General features: G+C 31.6%; 2 protein-coding genes across 2 annotated transcripts in view; one reads left to right on the top strand and one right to left on the bottom strand.

Annotated features, from left to right (window-relative positions):
• The window catches only part of LOC105451860, a 149701-nt gene that overhangs the window by 73723 nt on the left and 52603 nt on the right, over positions 1-23375 (bottom strand). The gene's annotated exons all lie outside the window — the stretch shown is intronic.
• The window catches only part of LOC105451861, a 294443-nt gene continuing 277828 nt past the window's right edge, over positions 6761-23375 (top strand). The window contains exon 1 of the mRNA XM_011692558.1: positions 6761-7488. The gene's annotated coding sequence lies outside the window, so the exon portion shown is untranslated. The remainder of the gene's footprint in view (positions 7489-23375) is intronic.

The raw sequence follows: 23375 nt of genomic DNA, 5'->3' as shown, positions 1-23375 counted from the left end.
CAATTTTGAATCGGTATGTTTTGCAGCTTGATAAGCAGATCGACGATTTTTCAACAATTAGCGACGATGATCTTTTAATAAAAATTCAATCACTTTGTACGGGCGGTGCACCATCATCTTCTGACTCGGAATAAGAAGACTTCTGCATCATTTGTATGAAATGCGCAAACATAACAGCCGGTTATTACATCTGCGTACATTGCGATTCTGAGCACTCGCAGATAGAAGATTAATTTCAATGTTCGCGTGTTTTTTGTACTTTTTTTCAATGAAATTAATTAAAATATAACTAAAATTTGAAAATATGCTGTTTTTGTACTTTTTTTAATGAAATTAATTAAAACATAATTAAAATTTGAAAATATGCTGTTTTGGCTGTATTTTATGATTTATTTCTTAAGAATTCTTAGGATTTATACGGTTGACCAAATTACGCTATGAAAAAAAAAAATCTCGACTTTTTGTGTTTCGAGAAAATAAACATATTTTTTTTTGCGATGAGATAGAAGGTAGGTATATTCGAGAAAAAGTTGCGCTAGGTTTTTACTTTTCCAACGGTTTATTTGATTTCATGAAATTCGAAAAAATACGAGTTTTAAAGTCGTTCAAAAAAAAGTTGACCAAATTAAGCTATACTCCCCTACTTTAAGTTTCACTTTAGAATATTATTATTATAATATTGTATGAAGTATATGTGTATCGCGAATTATACGGCATTCTGCACACGTTTGTAATGATAGCACTGATAATTGGAATAAGAGATAAGCGCCAATGTCCTTCATAATGCGGTTTTGTGCGAAGACAATCTTGTCACGGCTAGTCGGTCGGTTATCTCGGCACGAATTTCCAAAATAGTTGCAGTAATTATAACGTCCTCGAGGAACATGTACATCCGATAGAGGAACACAGTAGGTGCGGCAAGCAAACATGGCATGTTCCAGTGATGATACTAGTACTAGATAGCACGCTATATGTAGCAACAGAGGTTTAAATGTACATGTTGGATAATTTACTCAATATAAAAACTATGCAATGTTGAAAAAAACATGAAATTATGCGATTATTTGACGATTTTTCATTAAGAGGGAACACCACTGTGACGAGTTAAAAAAAATTTTTTTTTGTGTTTTTGTAATGTTTGAGGTCTTAAAAATATGTCCTTAAAATATTATGTTGAAATTCACAATGGAATTATAGTAAATATGTAATAAAATAGCACGTGTTCAGATATATACGCCCGGCCGCGTAAAATTTTAAACGCGTTTTTCTTGAAACCATGTTTTCGTAGCTGGGCGCTTGCATATCTCGGTCAATTTTTATCCGAATGACTTGATTTTTGGACAGAATGTTCACAACAAAATTGTTTTCAGTTAAGCGTACGATTTTTTCAATCGGATAATTATTTTTGGAAAAATAATTTAGAAAAGTAATGATTTTTTTCGCAAAATAGCGAATTATTTTTTTTAAAAGAGTGTCATTTTGTTAAAAATTATTTTTTCAAAAAATCCGTACGCTTAACTGAAAGTACACTTACATACTTTAAAATAAAAAAAGAATTTTTGATTTTAGACATCCCGTTCAGACGCATCACGGGCGCCTGCGCACCCATGTTTTTCCAATAGAGGTTTATGTCATCGAAGACGGAGGCCGCAGATATTAACATTAGTTTATGATTTTTTTAAATAAAATCTTAAATATATACTTTTAATATGTAAAGATAATAATTCATACAACTTATTAATTATCGTAAAAAAAATTCACGAAAATAGCCTTTTTTTTCGGCCGTCACAGTGGTGTTCCCCCTTAATTTAAATACCGCAACTCATTGATAAAATAAACGGAATATACTTATTCTCTCTTTCTCTCTCACTCTATCAATAAAATATTTAAAAAGATATACCGTGTATATACATATGTGTCTTATTATGCCTGCAGCGTCTGCGCCTATGTCTTATTATGCTCGCGCCGAGTTGATCTCGAATGGGTCGAATCGGAATGTTGACGAAAAGAAGATAAGAAGAATGTTTCTTGGATAACGAACCGTGCATTGTCAAATAACTCAGATGCATCATGTCATGTGCGGTCGCCATTAAATTTGAAGATGAGGCGTCGTTTCATTCGAACGTGATCTGCTCTGATCTGCTCTGTATAAACGATCTCTTTTGTTGGTATCATGATATAGAGTGCTTTCCATTTAGTGATACAAGCCAACACAAGTATCATTGCATCTTTGTTGTTCATTGAATAACAAAAAGGATAGAATGACATTTGTGTCGACTTGTATCATTAAACAAAAAGCACCCATAATATAGAAAGTTGCTTTTTGTCAAGTGTCACATTCATTTCCTACGGATTCATTTCACTCGGTTGCGAGTATGAGTAATAAAAAATGATCCCCGAACGTAACAATATATATATATTAATATATATTAAAAATAAGTTTAATTATAGTTTATGTGTTGTTTTTCATGGCAATATTTAGTGATCATGTATGTCTGACAAATCTTTGCTTTTACTACTTCCTCTGCTTCATTTCACTAGTAGAGGAATTTTTTTATTTGTACTTTTTTATGTTAATTGTGTTATCGAGAAAAAAAATATATATATATTAATATATACAAACGTAACAACATATATATTAATATATATTAAAAATAAATTTAATTACAGATTATGTGTTGTTTTTCGTGGCAATATTTAGTGATCATGTATGTCTGACAAATCTTTGCTTTTACTACTTCCTCTGCTTTATTTCACTAATAGAGGAATTTTTTTATTCGTACTTTTTTTATGTTAATTGTGTTATCGAGAAAATTATATTTTTATATAAAATTATCAATATATATATATTAAAAATAAATTTAATTATAGTTTATGTGTTGTTTTTCGTGGCAATATTTAGTGATCATGTATGTCTGATAAATCTTTACTTTTACTACTTCCTCTGCTTCATTTCACTAATAGAGGAATTTTTTTATTCGTACTTTTTTATGTTAATTGTGTTATCGAGAAAATTATATTTCTATATAAAATTATTAATAATATTAATAATAGATATCATAGAATATCAATAATATTATTAAAAAGAGCATTTTGATCTTGCTAAAGTAACTTTACGAAAAGCAAGATTTATTTGTTCGTAATATTTGCGAACAAGATAATCTTTTTAATCTTATATTTTTCTTTATTTAAGTGCTAGAAGCAAAATTATTCGGCGGTACAAATAAAAGAAGCAGCACAAATATATTTTTAATGGTAACAAAGATAATAAATATTAAACAAAAGTTTCAAATTTTTAAATTTAATATTTATACTTTAGTTCTATATATTTTTAGTTTAATTAAATTGTCACGTGTTCCGCCGATATCGAAAGACGTTTATTATTCATTGAAATATGCGTTCAGAGATAGCCGTGATCTCGAATCAAGTCCTTAGAATGTTACACATCCCTGATTACATGGAAGTAATTGAAACAAAAACGGTTGGAAAGCCGGTCTGATCGACGCGTTCCATCGCGACCCCAATGTATCTTACCCACCCGCGTATTGACCTACCCCAACTAGGGGTTGCACCATTGAGATGTTGCTCAGCTGCAGTCGCGTCCCTCGAAGGGCTGTGCGTTACGTCATCGCTCACGGTCGACCGTAGTTGGCACGCGGCTTCGCCCTACGCAGACACCCGCGTCTGATTTATGCATCCTACGGGTTCACGAGTATACTATTCGCTGATATGAATGCCAGCAGAATTTTTCTTCCAAGTTCGAAAATTTAAAAAGAATGATTTCACTGAAGTAAAAGTATCTATCAGTTTTGTATTAGTTTTAGCTATACACTTTTGCAGCATCTGTCATTGGTAATACAATATTTTCGAAATTAATATAACTAGATTGTATATTTCTTTACTATCTTTCAACATTTATAATTCTTTCAATTTTTTTTTAAACGCATTAAGTTATTTTGTTCTTTAAAATCCTTATATTGTCATAAATATGAATAACTCTTTTTCTAAAAAGAGTTCTTTGATGCAAAATATGGATGTATATTGAATATAATTAAGTCACAACCAATCTGATAGTATATTACTTATTATTATTTCAGAATTTTAAATAAATTACTGACGGATTTATAATACGAAAGGAAAAAGAGAGGCTTTTTATATAAAACAAGGAACTATTAATTTTAAACGTTTCAATCATCTCAAGAAATCTTCTATACAAAAAATACATTTAAAAAAAATGATAAACTTATGTGTATATTATGTCACTCTTCTCAGAGAAGGAATGTTTTTATTTTAATTGTATCTTCATAAGATATAAGAAATTTTCTTGATATTCAAATATTCGACACATAAGATAATTATATTAGTTCTACAATTAATATAAATTGTAGAATAATATAGTAACAAATTTTCCCTTAAATTTCTTATACATAAATTTTATTTTATCTTGTTCCTTTTATACAAGAATGTAATCGCATTCCATTGCATTCTTCTCGTGATGCTGACGCATATCGATAGAATTTTCAGAAATCCATCCCCTCAATCCTTTTCTCTATTTTTAGTGTGCAGTATCGACCGGAAGCGAAAGTGTCGACGTGTAGATGCCGAAAAATTGATTTTAAATGGCATTTATGAATGGTAGTGTCACACCACGTCGACGACTATTTAATATACAGGATATCGCGAATAGTATATAGTAGCTGGAATTCATTCTCTAAGTAATCTTTGTATTGAACTTTCCTTTGTCAAAAAATTCATTTGAGTGTTAATATTTACACTTTTTGACATTCACTTTTTAATATTTTAATATTCATATTTATTAAAAGGCTTTGAAACTGCAAATTTTGTAGTAGAAATAATATAATCAAAGAATGAATTAAAAATTTTTTTAAATAATTTTAAAATTTTCTTAAATAAGATTGCTGCTTGTACAGATTTATTTCTAAGTGTGTTGATAATTTTTATGTTTTCAAATATTATAAAATTTATTATATTTTTATTATATTATTATATTTTTTTCTTGTTATTTTGATTAAATAAGTATGATACGAAGTATTATTAAGCTGGATTTAGTATTAAAAAAATACACGAAAAGAATGATTTTGTTAGAAAGTCTTAAAATTTTGCTAGAAACAGATCTAAAAATAATTTTATTGGACCATCAAATAATTTTGTTGAAAACTCAAAAATGATAAGCACTGTTATAAAACGTTTTGATATTCTAGCAGCCAGTTTGAATTTCTGATAAAATTCTTTTAATGATCTCTCAAAATTATTTTCACTGATCTGCATCCAGCAAAATTTTTAGATCTTCCTGTAACTCATTCTTTTCGTGAAGATGTTTTATAAATACATATTTGTTGAAAGTTTATTTGTCACATTGGTACATTGTATTGTATAATTAAATATTTATAATATAAATAAATAATAAAAAATTAGATATATCCAAGCATATAGTTCGTGTTTGTGCATTACTCATTAATTAAACAACATTTTATTTTATGTTAAATTTTTATTTATTTAAAATTTTATACATGCAGAAATGTAACAAATACTTCAAATATTTAATAACAAAATTATGTTATACTTATTCTATTCCATAATAAATAAAAAATTGCAAAAGATTTACAAATTAAAATTAAAGTAATCTGATTTTCTTCTAAAATTTCCGCATTCGAATAAATGACAGTGATAGATCCTCTATGTCACTTTATAAAACTTTATAAAAGAAAAATTGAAATACTATTCTTGCTTTCATAAACTATGTCAAGATTGAGGCAAAGAATGTTAGCCTGCACAAATACAGGGAAATATTGTAAGGAGGTACATTCGGGATAATAACAATTAGCATACGCTTATTATACTAATTTAAAATTTAAATGTAATCTTGATTGTAAATTTCTCAGCATATAAATCCTGATATTTCACAGTTCTGAAATATTGTGCAATACGACTTTAAACTTGTAAGCTATAAAATCTCAATTCTGAATCACAAACTTGCAGTTTTCTACTTTTGGCCTTCATTTCTTAATTTCCGCATAAATTCTTTGATTTTCACCAACAATACGTATATACGTAATTACATTTAATAAGATTTATGAGTTCTTTTTGTAAAGAATTATTTGTAATGTGTTATATTCCGTTTGTGCATAATCATGGTTGTAACTCGACGAAACTTACTCGCTGAACGAAAAAGCCGGTTCGTCGCGGAAGCTTGGGACTAAGCTAAGTTTCCCTCTCGCATCAATGACACGTACACAGAAGGGGTAGGCGTGGCACTCTACGTTGGATGCTCGCGCGTGCACCGGACGCGAAGGGATGAGACAAAGGTATGAGCAAGAGGGTGGATACGTGCGTATGGGATGCCGCGCGAGTAAGGGAAAGACAAGGATGAGGGCAGAGTTATTTCGCGAGATGAAACGAAACGAACGATGTATGCGTAAGACAAGGACGATAAAATAATGAAGAAGCAAGAGAGAATGAGAAAGAGAGAGAGAGAGAGAGGAGAGAGAGAGGGAAAGGAAAAAGCGAGGAAGGTTGAATCTGCACGGGGATGAAATAGTGGATAGAGAGAAGCTGCGGGGAACATTCTTCCTTATCCCGTAAGCGCGAGCGAGAGAAGTAGAGAACGTGCGCCGTGAAGAGAGCGGAGTCTCGCGCCAGAGAGAGCGAGGGAGAGCGTGAGGGAGGGAGCGAGAGTCAGAGTGGAGTAGGACAGAAATGCAGGGCGCGAGACCGCGCGACGCTTTCAGTCACCGCCCGATCCTCGGCGCGCACGGTTTCGGAGCGGGTGTTTCTCTGGTCGTGGAAATAGAATCGGCGATTTGAATGGAAGTCCTTCGAGGGACAAGAATTGTGTGATCGGCGTATCGAGTGGACGCGTCGGACAAAGATCGGGTGACGCGATATCGTGCTGAAAGCGGAAAAATCGAAAGGCTGAGTTGTGTGCGGGTGATATTATACGATATCGAGACCTCGACGTGTAATTAACTTACAAAGGGTGTGCAACGAGAATCGCAAGGGAACTGCGACTGACATAAATTTCGTTATTGTGCCCGGAAAACGTTGATTGTTTCTCACGCAGAGGGAATCGGGACCAATTGGAATGTAATTGCGAATACTCGAATTAATCTCGGCGTAAGAATATTACGAGAGAGTTCGTTATCCTTTCCCTGCTTTGATTTCAGTCCTTTGATTTAATCGGGACGGTACATCGATTCGTCGAAGGTCCACATCGATCATGTAGTCGCGAGGCGGCGTCTCAACGGCGAGAAACTAAATCAGACGTCGCGCGTGCGAGTGTGTTTCGGAATTAAGTGGTGCGAGGGGAACGACATTTTCCAGTCGGTGATTTTTAATTATTTCGGAACCTTCAGTGCGTCCACAGTTGTGTAATGTGAACACACGAACAAATAACTCCGACTTTGTTCGCGGATTTGTCACGGCGAAATGAAGGACCTCGAGCATCTCTACCAGACTAAGAGCAGTTAGGTGAGTAAGAGATATTTTCGCGTTTTATTCCAGCGGATGAATTTTTTCAGAGGCCGGGAAGAATACTGCAGAATTATTTTGGCTATTATTATATTTCTGTTTTAATTCCGCTTTTAATTAAGTTGATAAATATGGTACGTGTGAAGTTTAGCTCAAATTTCGATGATCGAAATCCATGCTTTAGATGAAAATTTCTGACTAATCTAGAATTGAGGTTCTCTTAAGAAATTTATTGAGACATAAACGTTTTTAACTTTATAATTGTTTAGCTAATTTAGTTCAATATGAATTCAACAAATCCTTGCGTTAATTCAACTAAAGACTCTGCCGGATATTAAATCGTATGAATATTAAAGTGACATTATTTATCATTAAATTTGAGATAGTTTCTATCTAAAAAACATCTTAATGTAAAATCAGATTACAAAATTAATTAATCTTGAATATTATACAAATGCAACAGAACATGCGCTTACTGATTATATTTTTAAGACAATTTCGATTACAAATTTGTCAGAGAATTTCAAATACACAAAACATGATCATAAATTTTGAAATCGTTATTCTGTAGAAACATGTAGAATATGCAGTTGCATTTGATAATTTGTTAAAAATTTAGTTTACGCATTCTCTGTAATTAAACAATATATCCCTTGTAAATTTATGCAATATATTATATTTGTATAATTAATAACGCAAAATTCATACTACTTTTGTCCCTGGTCTCTGTAGTAGCATTTAATTAATCCTTTGAGCAGTGCATCTGTTCGGCTTTATGTTAATAGTATTACATTGACAGTTTATGTTATTATAGTTACAATTATTATCATATAATTAGAAATTAATTGAGAAAATCCTAAAATCTGGAATCTTGAATAAAAACGAACTACTAATTGATGTCATTAACATCGCAATGAGATAGACGCGGCACACTTAATAATTTCAACATTTATTCATTACAATTAAATTTCGACATAAGCATAAAGTATATCTCCTATATTAATAGTAATACTAATAGAATAAAAGATTGGATTAAGTATAATTAAATCTTTTATTATCAATGTATATAAAAGTTGTCAAAAATTTACTGCGTCTTTAATTTTTTATTATTCGATTTTTAGCTTATCAGAATATTTCAAAAATTATTCCAATATATGGAAAAATGAAATAGGAATTATCTGATTTAGACTGATAAATTCCATATCATTCCGGTTTATATCACTTTTGACAGCGTCTTATTTATAATTTATTTGTGCCGCATAATCCGTGTCTTATTTCGAGCCGGAAGGTTGACATATAATATAATCTTTCTAGATTCCCACGAGATTGTCGGCAAATTTCGGAAAAAGAGAATTGTTATAAATAATAACGGCGCTGAGAGAGACGGTGACATAATCTCTTTGCGCATCGATTGTTGAAAACAAATTACATTCCCGGCTTTAGATTTCTGATTTTTGAACACTGCCGGCTGCATGGGATAAGTACAAGTGCGAGAAGGGGTGCCTGAAAGTGGCGATCGACCCACCGACTAGACTGACCGACCGACCGACTGAAGGAGAAAATGCTATTTCGCTAATGGAAAGTCGGATCCACAAATCGGCGGTACCGCGGTGCTCGCTCGTTCGCTCGCCTCTTTGTCTTTTGGGCCCCGCATACTCCGGTTTTTCAATTTAAAACGACTTCTAAGGAGAAGTTCGTGGGAGGAACGAGGGGTTGAGGGGTCGTTCGATCGATATCGAGCGGGCCAAATGGCACCGGTAAATTGGAATTGTTACCGATAACGACGTTGTCAGAGGCAGCCGTGGGTTCGCGTGTCCTTAGAAATCATTCCGCGTAATTCAAGTATAACTTTTACCAAGTACAAATCCTTTGGTAACGAACGTGGGGGTGATCAAAGTCAGTTTCCGAATCGGGCGTAATCCGGCGAGATCATTGCTGGGAGCCTCGGAAAAGTGTCAAAGATTTCAAAGATATATGAACCTTTTAGATAGTTCGGATTATTGGATTTTTTTAATCTCGGCTACTATAATTTATTTATAAACTTTTAAATGTAATTTCTACGTAGCTTTTAGGAAAGAACAATTTTGTTGAAAGACCTAAAAATTTTGCTAAAAACAGATCTGAAAATAATTTTTTATTGAATTATTAAAATAATTTGTTGGAATGTTAAAACTGATAAGTATTGCTATAAAACGTTTTGATATTTTAGCAATCATTTTGACTTTCGAACAAAATAATTTTGACTATTGAACAAAAATTATTTTCAAATCTGGATTCAGCAAAATTGTTCTTTCTGTGTTCTATTGTGCTTTAAAATAATGTGCAGATATTATTCATGGTATAATTCTACTGTTACAAAACCTACTACTTTTATTAAAAATTAAAGCAAGTCCATTTTCATAAAAAAAACTTTGCAAATAAAGCATGTCCATTTATAAACAAATATTTTATATGTAAAACCGTGTGATATTTCGAAAGTGTGAATAAGAAAGGATATTTTCCGTAATATAAGAATTTATACATAAAAAGAACGATTTTGCTGAAAGGTTTAAAAATTTGTGAATACAGATTTGGAAATAATTCTCGTTAGACCATCAAAATAATTTTTTGGAAAATAAAAAATGATAAGCATTACTGTAAAACGTTTTGATATTCTAGCAATCAGTTTGACTTTCCAACAAAATTATTTTGATGGTCCAACATGAATTATTTTCATATCTGTATCCACCAAAATCGTTCTTCCCGTGTAATATCTTATGTAAACGTCTTAATACGATTTGATAAATCAATCACTAGATTTAACGTTAATTTTTAAAATGCATATTTTTTGTATTAAAAATTTATAACTTATGCATATATAAATATAATTATATTTATATGCAAGAAAACAGGCAAGAAAATATTATTGACTAATTCTTTATTCATCAATACATAAATGTATGTGGTATTCACTTTATATTATGTAAGATATTTTCAAGATATAGAGATATTAACACAATATAGATATTTGTTTAACTTAAAAATATAATTAAAATTGGCGTTTTGATTTTTTTTATATAAAAGTTTTTCAATTTTGTATACATGGTGAATTTTGATTAGCTATCCCGGTTACCTAAATCAGTCAGAAAGTTCGTAGCAGCGCTGGCCGAAGCGAACTCATAAATTCCGGTATCATTATTACAACGTTCGTTAAGAACTTCCGTTTCTGTCTTTAACGTCGCCAAGTTGCCGCGCGATCCCAGTTTCGTCATAATATCGTACGGTTGATTCAGTGCACTGATCGTGCAGTTTCGCTGTTATGGCAACCGTAACGTCGCTTATTGCGAAAAGTTATGACTCTACCAGCACGTATACGTTCGAACATGTATGTACACATAGCGCGGAGAGATAAAGGAATTTTCGTAAATTTCGAAATTAACGCGTGATAAAAGCATCCAAGATTATAAGCTCTCGGAGTGATGAAAGATGTGTTAACGTGCGAACCACGAAAACAGATTAAACTCGTCAGAAAGTTATAACGTAAATTGTTCAAGGGATGCTTTAATTCGCGAAATAACGCTTGCCTGTTCTTTTATAAATTACACGGAACTGGCACAAGAGAATTGCATCGATTGATTCGAATTGTTCGATCTACGAGAGCGATGTGCAGTTATACTTTCCATAAAATACTAGTTTCATTTTACAAATTATAAAATAATGCATTATGAACCAATTCTCTTCCCTTTGCGATTGGTGGCCTTTTTTCGGATTAAAAACCTTATCATCCGAGTACTCATTTCTGAGTTTTGCGATATAAATCTTCCATCTTTCGTAATTATTTTTCAGTTATTTATTTGCGCTGAAGATGACCTAAACGAAAAGTCGAAACGTTCGCTCATGTAACATATATATTGTACGAGTATTATCATATAATACTTATATAAATTGGTTTACACACAGACACCTTGCGAGGCTGACGTGCTCTGTTATTGAATTTATTTATAATCTAAAGTTTATTCTTTATGAATTAATAAAATAACATTATTAGAACAATCGAAAGTTACCAAAATGTTTCTTATCTAGAATGTATCTCGTGTAATGTCATAATTTTCATGACAAAGCATTAAATAACACAATTGTACAAATAAGAATTAAATAAGTGAGAATAACAAATTCTGATTATTTATTTTAATTCAATTTTTAATTACAAAGACATCTAATAATATATACACCCAAAAAAAAAAATTCTATCTTTTACCAATATCTTCTTGATGCTAAAAGATTTTCCTCTTATATACGGCTCAAGAAGATATTCTAAAATGTAGGGGAATATCGAATTACTATGAGAATTTATTTTTGATTATAGCGCATGTGCTTCTTTATAGATAAATACGCGTTATAGCTGAGGAATATGTTTTACGTAAAATTTTTTTGTTTAGAGGAAATGCTTAAAGGAATTTCCCGCTTATAAGTAGAACTTTTTTTTGGGTGTAATCTACTTTAAAGTTTTTCTTAAGAAAAAGTATATTTTAACAAAATTTAATTGAGAGTAGGCCAATACCGGTCATATGGCAGGATCTTGGTGCTTCTAATATTGATTTTACATATTCTAGCTTCAACAAACCGCGTACCGTTATTTTCGGATTCAATGCAGTCTATTGTTTGAAATAGAACTGTATTATCACGTTATTAAATTGATAATCAATTTAATAAATACTGATGCTCATCAGCATCTAATAAAATTCCCCTTCCCCGCGATTATATGCTAATAATTATTTGTTGCGAAAAATATTACCTCAGCTAGAATTTGAACCTGGGACTTCTCGATTTTCTGGGGCGGGTGTCTTTAACCAGCTCGACCACCGAGACATGATATTCATTTACAACAATCGAAGATATGTTTAAAGTATAACGTATTGAGGCCAACGTATCTAAACTATATACTATATATATATATATATATATATATATATATATATATATATGTATATATTCGACCGTCTGTAACATAAATTAAATTGACAGAAGGCCAATACCGATCATATGGTAAGATCTTGGTGCTTGTAATATTTCTATGTGATTTTACATACACATTCTAGTTTCAACAAACCGCGTGCAAAAGTATATTTTAAGTTTATTAGATAATTATTCAAATTTAAATCGGAAGCTCTATGGAACAGCTTGCATATGGAAAAGAATTGCGATACACAAGTATATGAACACAAATGATATATGTAGAAACAAAGGATTAATTTATTCTCTCGTTACATTCTAATCGTTGGATTTCAACAACATTACTAAATTACGATTATTGCGATAGAAGAAGTGGGAAATATTTCGATGTCAGATTCATTATTTTACGCAGTGAGAATATCTATTCTGCAACTATGCTTCAATGTACCGGTAATAGATTAGACTCTTTAATTAAGTAAAATTGGCGGCACCGAATGCTCCCGTAAATTATTGATACGCCCGAGAGCTCTCGCGAATACTGTCTGTCGATGCGTACTCATTCGCTTAGTGTCTCGCGTCCAATGACGAAGTGAGCTTAATTATGTAATTGTAACGGAGGAAAGTGTAACACCCGTGTCTATCATTAAATAAAAACATACTACGACTCGAGCGAGAAGGAAACCAGTCGCATCGCGTCTGCTTTAATTTACTTTCTAATTAATTGCCGGGAATTAAATATCTCCGCAATTTAAAAATATTAGATTTACAAATGCGGGACGCGCTGAATACGGTTTCTTAATTTCTCTCTGGACAAACAGTGTAGACAAAGATTGTGCCCGACTTAACGAGATCTCTTGATAATCTTGAATTTTTACTTAATGAAAACGTTAGAACTAATGAATCGATGATTTGTGCGATTATTTATACAGCTTTATGAAGCGGTCTATATTATACAATAATAACGATATAATATGTCATATCATGTAATACAATTGTTGTACAATATGATACGTCTGATAAGAATAACTTTAAAAATTGAATTAACACATTAAAATATTCTGTCGTGAAAAAATCACGGGTATTTCAGCAATCATTTAACATAATAATGTAAGAGGATGAAAAGTTAAGAGCACTGTCTATTTAAAGCCATTTATTCGTAGATTTTTTTTATATTACAGCATCACGTTATTGCGATCGCCGACAGCGAACGTTCGCGCACTTCGCGCACGGCGGTGATATAAATCAGTCAAATCGCGGACTATTATTTTCCTATAGCGCTTCCCTCGCATGAATGACGTTGATCGCTAGACGGTTGACGATTTCTACCTGTGCCCTTGCGATAGTGCTCCAACGTGAAACGTGAAAGGTTGACACTTGTGATACAAAAGGCGTACGTCTGTCCGTCGCTCCGACGGGAGATGTATTATTTGGATTTGCAAAAATTTATTTCGGAAAAATAGCAACGCGAATACCGCATTTAAAAATAATGATTTGATTGAAAAAAAATTTTACTGAATTCACTAAAAGTTATTTGCAACTTTAATGTATTTATTGTTCTTAAATAATCATTTGTTTGAATAATTTAAAGACATTTGGAGATATTTGTTCTACAGTGATCATCTAATTTTACTTTATGATTGATCGTGAAAGGAAAATTTATAACATTTTCCGTTTTTACGTCATTTAGCTGATATTTGAAGATACATGTATCCGTTTCGTTAAGAATTATTCTATATTTAAGTAAGCTAAGGCAATAGATTTAATCAAACAGAAAGTGCGTTTATATTAGATTAAAATTTTTTATTTTTATGTGCATCGAATTTTATCTCGGAATTTTTGGTTTTTCAATATAGCGTACATTCAATTTTTGAACAAAAAAATATCTAAAAATTTTATTTGTTTGTTTTGTTTTGTTTTGAATGTGCGTAAAGTATTAATATATTTCTTTATTTTCCTTTCAAATATATATAATATATATAGAAATAAAAGAATTTGAGAAATATATTTTAATTTTTAAAATAATGTAAAGTTAAAAATTTCTTATTAAATAATAAAATAAATAATGAAATAAAATAAATTGAGAAAGGGGAAGAGAGGGAGGAAGGGATAAAAAAGAGAGAGAAAGAGAGCTATAATTGGAAAAGATTTGATTAGTTATCTAAAATATAAAAGAAAATGATGATATTAAAGCAGCAGCACAAATTTTAGAAGGACGAATGAAAAAGATCATATTCTCTAACCAAACTCAATTTATATGTGCTATATTTTAATAGAGAATTTTACTAATAGAGAATAGAGATTCGATCAATACTAAAAATCAATTATTTAAATTCGAAGATTGCCAATTCTAAACTTTGTAACCATAAATATAGGATTAGTTATTCCGAGCTTTTGTGGTCCACATATCTATTGTACCGCAGCTGTATTAGGTAAATGTCGATGTAATATATAATTTCTCGATGAGAAATTTGGGGCTGGAGGTCGGTTTCGAACCGCACAGTATTGGAATGGTTTGCAGTTACGCAGGCGTTCTCGAGAAAACAGGGGGTGCTCCACTCGTATTATCAGCGATAATTTGTTGTCTTATGATTTATGCGTAAATCCGTTCTCGATAGATTATGCGTTGCGGTGCAGTTGCGTAAAACACTCGTGAGAATATAATTTTCGATCGGATATCCGCCAAAGCTACGCACATTAATTACCGCGCTATAATTTTATCGTGTGCGTCCTTGTAATATGCGCACGACGCGCCTATTATTGTTCCATTAACGACACGACGGCGATCGACCACACATGCGAAATCGATAGCTAATTTAGAGGTGCTCATCGCCGCGAGATAGTCCGTCGACGTTTATTAATTGCATTTTATTCGTTATCATTATTTTTTTCTCTTCTCTCTCTCTCTCTTTCTCTCTCTCTTTCTTGCGTGAGGTATTCTGAATATCGTGATCGCCGAAAATTTGCCCGCAGAAATTGTTCACTTAACAAAACGTTCCATCACGGTATAAGTTAATAACAAAGCTTTGCAGAGTACAAAGGATGACATAGGATCAAAGATATTTCAATTTACATGTTGAACAATTGTATTGTAACAATACTGAACAAAAAAAGATAAGTGATATGGAAATTTTTAGAGAAAGAAAGTATTTTGAACTTGTCAATAAAAATTTGGATTCATAATCATTTCGTTTACCATTATTCGAAGATTTTACTTCTACGTGATTGTAATTAGCGCAACATTGTGATATTGATTAATATTCTTTATAACAGTTAAATTGCAACTTTATGAATTTTTAATATAAACACGAATTTATGATCATATTGATAGAATATTCTCGCTTTATACCTACATTTCGTGGTTACTATTAATTTTGCTAATGATGAAGATGGATCGCGCATGAATTCCAAATTGGAGTCAGCGACATTTCGGAATTCAACTTTGGACCAAAGTTATCGCCGCTGAGAAGGAAGATGAGGTTGTCCCTTCTCTTACCCTTCTCCTTCTCGGCATGAACTATAATTAGTTTATCAAGAACTGTTAGCACTGCTCGCGCAATTCTCTCTATAAGCATAAGCAAGATAAAATGCGCGTGACTTGGTCTCGTCTTACTCTTTTCGTGATCTGACACGAATTTACTGTACGTATTAATTTATTTATGCATTACGCGATGTTTGATTTACATTGGAAAGTGTAACTTCAATATTAGTTAATATTATTTCTTGCGGATGAATTTCCAAGGATTTACTTTTCCAAGTCCTTCAGCGCGCGCTTAAGTACACTAATGTAATTTCATAACTCGAAATCAAACAGTTAACAAAAATTAAGATCTTAATTTTCGAGCATACTGCAAGATTTAATTTAATACATTTAATCATTTTAAAGTTACACCTTTTAATAAATTCACTGTATTTTAAATTCATAAAAAAACCCGTAAACGTGCAACTCAAAATAAATCTGTATACATTATTTCTTAAAAGTTATATTATGCTAATTATATTTTTTTAAATTCTAATTTCTCTCTCTTTTATTTCAGAGAAATTTTTATTTTTGGACATGTAATTGATTGTTATAAAACAGATGCAAATTGTTATGTCATCGCACTTGAAACTATAAACTCATATATTCTGTCACATATTTTCCAGTTATCTTCTGACGTGTTGTTCTACTGTTTTTAAAGTTCATATTAAAAGTTAAGGCTGTTCATTGTTTAATGACTTCCATAGAGTGCACTCTCGGGAACATATTTGCCTCGCGTAACTCGCTATACATTCTCGTTACACACTCATTAGAAACGTGTCTTTTCATGATAATCACACCGCGCGGGCATTTTGTTTAGTTTTTCGCTTGTTCTTTCACTCGTTGTAGCAGCGAAGACAGCGGTTTATATTATACGTCCATAAAATTATTTAGAGATATCTTTCCTCCTTGAAAAACAGGGTAATATATTACTTTATGCGGTTGCGAGAGAGTTCGCTATCGGACCAAAACGCAATCAGACCAAAACGTTGCGGGAAATCTAGTTGTTCGTGTCAAGTCCTGGATTTATCGTCATGTATTTCTTACTAGAGGAATTATTCATCAGTCTCTGTCTCATGCAAAAATGCATTGTATGTGATACTGAAACAAAAAGTAAAACTTCTCCTTAAGTTCTGCCTGTAAAGAGAGCTGTGCAGATTTTGTTTAATTTGACAATATGACAAAGAAGAACGGAAAAGTAGAAACGAAAAAAAAACACGTGGGTAGCAAAACATTTTAAAAGTCTATTTATCACAATAATGATTGATTAAATATTACTATTATTTATTTATTTAGTTAGAATATTTAATAATATTCTTAATATGTATTGAAAATATCATTTAACCTTTTCTTTAAAAAATTAGGTTAAATTTAGTAGTTTATGTAATTTAGTCTCTTCATAATACAATAAATCAATGTAAACAAGACAAAAAAATAGTAATAAAAGCAATACAAAATCATCAGCATACATAATTAATTTTGATATATTGTATTATTTTCAATTAATTTTATTATTTTTAATTAATTTTATTTTATAAATGTCGCTTGTCTCTATAAATTAATTTTGCGTAAACATAGTAAGAAACTCTTTTTTAATCATGTTTGAAATATACACGGAAAGAACAATTTTGCTGAATACAGATCTGAAAATAATTTTTGTTCAATAAGCAAAATTATTTTGTGCGAAAGTCAAAATAATTGCTAGAATATCAAAACCTATTATAGCAATAAAAACCTTTTTAGCAATACCTATAATCAGTTTTAACATTCTAACAAATTCTTTTGATGATTTAATAAAAAATTATTTTCAGATCTGTTTTTAGCAAAATTTCTAGGTCTTTCAATAAAATCGTTCTTTCCGTATAGGAATACTGAACGAAAAATGCTCCTAAAAAAATATTTCGTCGTTCGAGAGAATTTTTATATTCGATCATATTCGCTTTTAACGCTTCGCTAGCTCTTTTATCGTTCTTTTTATAAGAAATCAGAAGATGAGCGTCTTTATTAATACAAAACTTTTGAGAAACGAATTCTTAAAATTCTGAAGCACATGGGATGTGAAGCGAGGAAAATTTTGTGGCACGTATGTCTCAAGATCAGGCAATGGTATGACACGATCGGCATGCCAAGATTCGCAGGGTATAGAAATAGGCGAGGGAAGAAGGAGTGACTTTTAACCGTCACAAGGGTGTAACGGATCGTTGCGGTTACGGCGGTAAAAGAGTAACATGCTGTACGCGGAATGATCCCGAGCTCTTGCTTCAAATCCGGGTCGTTGTGGATACTTGTCACGAAACAAGGAAATCATGACGGAACAGTAAGTGTCTCATATCGTGAGATTCTGCAGCAACTATCGACATTATCATATTCAAATAAAGAAATATTTCTCTTTCAAAATCTAGAAATAATGTTAGTTCTACAAATAAATTTAAAAAATAAATCTTTTGCCCAGAACTAGTTTATCAAATTGATAAATCTGTTCTTTAGATTAATTGTTTCACAAAGATTTTATATTAATTAATTATTTAAATAATAAAATTATCTGGTAACTATTATCATTATGTAGAAATTCGTGAAAAAATTTAGAGTTTTCTCTCAATAAATTAAGACTACATTTTAAATGGTTAAAGCGCATTTCGCGGTTGAATTCGCCTTAGAGCTTATTTTTCGTGTCCGCCAACGGTATCCCGAATTACTTCTCGAGTCTGGCCACCACACGGTATGTTTTCGAGCATGTGGCGGCTTAAGACGTCGCTCGGTTTGCAATTTTCGTTGCTGTGCTTTTACTGCACGGTCACTGTACCCCGGAGTACAGCAGAATTGCTGGCAACTAACGAAACTTTGCTCCTTAAGGACTGCCGAGGACTTTTCTTTCATCGACAACCTTCTTTCTTTACCTTGAACCACCACGTCAGAAGAGATTCGCCATCTTTTTTAGAAAATTGTTCGTCATATTTGTCTATTTGTGGAAAAATATGTCTCTTGCCACAATTTGTTTCGCTAAACTCTTCGCTAGACTCTAAAGTTTATTTTAAGTACTTTTAATTATTCAAATCAAATAGATTAAAGTTGAGATGTCTATATTTATTTTATCAAATTGTATTTTAAATTCTAATAGTTCAAATCTTTCAAAATACTTTTCTCTCGCTAACTTATTCCAAATATTTATAATATTACGATTTTAAATTATATTATATTACTGCTTACTTATACAGTACAGTTATAAGAAAACATTTCAAAAATAAACAAGCAAGTGTTAAATAATATAATAAATTGTTATGTTTTATGATCCTAATTGCATTCATATATCTAAACTATAATTCTAAGTTTTAATATTTGTATTTATGTTATTGTCTTAAAATAAAAGATTTTTTATTTATTCATTATCAAGTATATTGCAAGTTGATATTGATTTAGTAGAAATATAACATTCGCGGAAATTTCTTCAAACTATTTTAACGGATTCGCAACATTCTCGCCACGTTCGCGTTTTAAAATCTACTGCGAAAAGTTTCGGACCCAGTTCGACTATACTCGTATCCGCCGGCGAAAGCGTTTCTCGCGCGGTGTTAATTGATACTAAAAGTTACACATTTTCACGAGAATTCACACTGTGAGTATGAGAAAGGCTATTTGCTGCATAAAGTTTTTTTCTTTCGCACATTTCGGTTATGTAATCTGCGTGTGAATACTAATCCAAAATTTTACGTGTCGTCTGTTTTTATTAAAAATATCTCCAGATTTCGGATTTATTCGTTCAATGTAGGTTTATTAGTTTCGAACTATTCAGTTTTCATGGAAAATATTAAAAAATTTTTGTTCAACTATAGCTTTTATCCAAAATCAATTTTGCGGCGAAAAAAGTTTTTCTATACTCATAGTGTATATTAAAAATAAGATACAAAATATATGCTTACAAGAAAAATAGTAATATCAGTTATCGAAAATAAAATTTTATTTTATTTTGCTATATACCGTTATTCATATTATATAGATAGACATTTTATACTCCTTTTTTCTTTTCTTTCATGTAAAAAATTGAAATAATAAATTTGATAGTAAACACTTTTGCGTAATTATCGATTTTTAAAAAATAAAAACAATTTATATCACTATTCTGTGTATAGTATACTTTAAAGGTATGTCACTATTTTGTGTAGTATACTTTAAAGGTATAAAATATGTATAGGTTTTATATTGCATGATGTTTGTTATTTCAACTCCCGCAGTTTACAAACATATACACAAATCGATATTGCTTCTTCCATAATACAATACAATGCAATAACGAATCAAATATTGGTTGAGAAAGGAGTTATGCAAGATACATATGTATAGAAGGGTTTTTAATATTTAGGTAATACTTCACTTTAAGTAAGAGTTTTAATATTGAACTTTTGTGTGATTAGAAAGATATAAAAAGTACACATAATACAGTCAAACCTTGATAACTCGAATTTCAAGGAAAACAGAAAAACCTTTCAACTTATAGAGTTTTCAATTTATCAAAATTCAAGTAAAAGAGGATTAACATATAAAAATTTAACTTACGGAGACTTTGTACAAGAGTTTATAATTTTCTGGTTATAATAGCTTTTAGAGGAAAAAAATCAATATTTAACAGTGAATGATTTATTGCATACATATGACAAATGTAAAAACAAAATATCAGGCTATTACTCACGGTTACACACAGCTACAACTTCGAATTATAGAAGTAACGACAATGAAAATTCGACTTATATAGGTAGAGGTAAACTTCGACTTGTAGAGGTCTGGCTATTTTAAATTTGAATTGCAGTCTTTTTTTTGTCTTAGAGGTTCGAGTTGTAGAGGTTTGAGTTATCAAAGTTCGACTGTAATAACCCTCACATTTACAACAAAAAAAAAATATCAATTTCGTGAGAAAATTTAAAAAAATACGAGAGCAAGAGATTTGCATTTTACAACTTTTCCGATATTGAGTTACATGCAATCCTATTCCCTATTCCACTACAATTTCTAGGCGTGTAGTTAATGCAGTTAGAGCATTTCTAATATAGCTTTAAATTTCGAGAATAAACCTGGATAACTGATCCGAATCCGTATTAGGAATGATTTCGGAGAAGTTTATTTAATTTTACAAATCTTGAAAAGCAGGTGATGTAAGCTTCCGCCTTTTTAACTCACGCGGCTTCTACACCACTCGTTTAATATTTACAGTATTTGCAATTCGATTTCACATTATTCGCTCGGCAGTACCTTTATTACATCGACATTATCGGAGCCGGCCACTAATTGCAGTCATCGGTAGTTAGAGTCGAACCTCAAACTCCATTAGCCAGTCTAATAATGTCCCCGCAGAGAGAAGCGTTTTTGTCCATGCCGCCAAATGACTAAATCGTCATTGTGGATTATATAGGTATAGACGGCTGCTCGCGCAATTTTCCGAGAATAATTCCGACGTTGAATTTAGCATTTCGTATAAATCGAATGCAAATATTGATCGTCGCGCGGATTTCGATTAGACCGTGCGCGAGAGACGCGGCTGTAATACTCGACGGCGTCTCACATTTAGCGCGTTATCTGACCAATATCCGGCGTTAACAAAAGGAACTCTACTCACGGCGGCGCCTTTCGTCTCTGCTGTGAAAGTTGTCGCGCGTTAATATCTCGCGGCGAAAACTTAGTTTTCATTTCCTGACGGAGGCTGGGGGCCCGACGACGATGCCAGACCTTAACGAGTACCGCTGTATTTCCGTCTTAAACTTAATTCAGATTATCTGACACCCGCTGCCCGTCGCAAACGCGCAGATTCTGCCAATTTACGAACGCGCGCGTAGTCGTTGAAATAAGAACGCGTAAATGCGATGCGATAAGCAAGCGTTGTATTTCGTTAAACTTGACATTATCGAAGGAAAAAGAAGAACATTTCCGCTAATATTATAAAATCTTTATTATGAAAATAAACGTTTAAAGATAGTTAACAGAATCATGTAATACATTTTTCTATTGTAACGTTATACGACAATAATAAAAGACATTTTATGTACAATAGAAATACCTCTAAAATATTATATCTCTTTCACGCGTTTGGTATTTGCAAGTATAGAAAATGTTGTAATATTACTTTTTACTGTATTGTTGCTTTCTGAGTAACATATATATATAGAGCATAGAAAATGTAGTAATATTAGTATAGAAGTATAGAGGTATAGAAAATGTTGTAATATTAGTGCAGGGATCAATAGCTATAATAATATTTAAACAATGATATTTACAGAATTTAAAATTTTATAGTTTTATCGTTTTTCAGAATAGAAAAGCACTGAAAAACGCTAAAGAGAATAAATTTTTTTAATTTTACCTATTCTGAAAAACGATAAAACTATAAAATTTTAAATTCTGTAAATATCATTGTTTAAATATTATTATAGTTATTGATCCCTGCACTAATATTACTACATTTTCTATGCTCTATATATATATGTTACTCAGAAAGTAACAATAGACCACGTTCAGTTCAATTATATTTAAATATAAAACTTTTTTTATTCAAAGTTGAAATATATAAAAGAAATATATGAAAAAATATAAAGTTGAAATATTTTATCGTGGCGGATTTAATAGAATTTCAGTGAATTTAGCATCATACTTCTTTCTTGAGCGCGCGTATAATCAGAAAGTGCTTATCGCTACGTTTGAATTTTTAATAAGGTATAAATTGCTTTGAATTGGTCGGATTAACCGAGATAGATTCAACGAGCACCAGAAATGAATTCCAGAAATTGATTTTTTTAACGGGCTGTGTGATTTAACGTGATTTTACGTTCGAGTTGATTCGCGCTGGGACGTGGTTATGTATATTTACGTGACTAGACGTTAAGCATTTTGCATGGTTCGCTTGCGGTAAGAACGGACGGGTCGAGCCGGTGTCCGCATAAATTCTTCTATCTAGGAAATTGCCGTTTTTCTCTCGTTCCACCTTCGTCTTCCTGTCGTCCGTCGAACTCAGATATGCTAATAGTTCGCTACCTACTTTCATCGTCCTTGGAAATAAATCTCATTTGCGAACTGTGCTTTAAGGGACCGTGAATTAAAGGCAGAAACACACACACATACATACACACACAAATATACACACGCGCTCGCATACACGTGCATGCACGCACACCGCCATAAATGTCGTGCGCAATCTCTGAAAAATCTGAAATTTTGTTACTTTATGTAAGGTTTTATATAAATAGATTTATCTAAAAACACACAAAAAGAACGATTTTGAAAAGTTTAAAAATTTTGTTAAATATAGATCTGAAAATAATTTTTTGTTGAATCATCAAAATAATTTGTTGGAATGTTAAAACTGATAAGCATTGTTATAAAATGTTTTGATATTCTAGCAATTATTTTGACTTTTGCATAAAATTATTTTGATTATTAAACAAAAATTATTTTCAGA

This window comes from Wasmannia auropunctata, unplaced genomic scaffold, assembly GCF_000956235.1.
Source record: "Wasmannia auropunctata unplaced genomic scaffold, wasmannia.A_1.0 LD336042.1, whole genome shotgun sequence".
NCBI classification, from domain to species: Eukaryota; Metazoa; Arthropoda; class Insecta; order Hymenoptera; family Formicidae; genus Wasmannia; species Wasmannia auropunctata.
The sequence above is the reverse complement of the archived record's forward strand: the minus strand, read 5'-3'. Positions and strand labels throughout refer to the sequence as shown.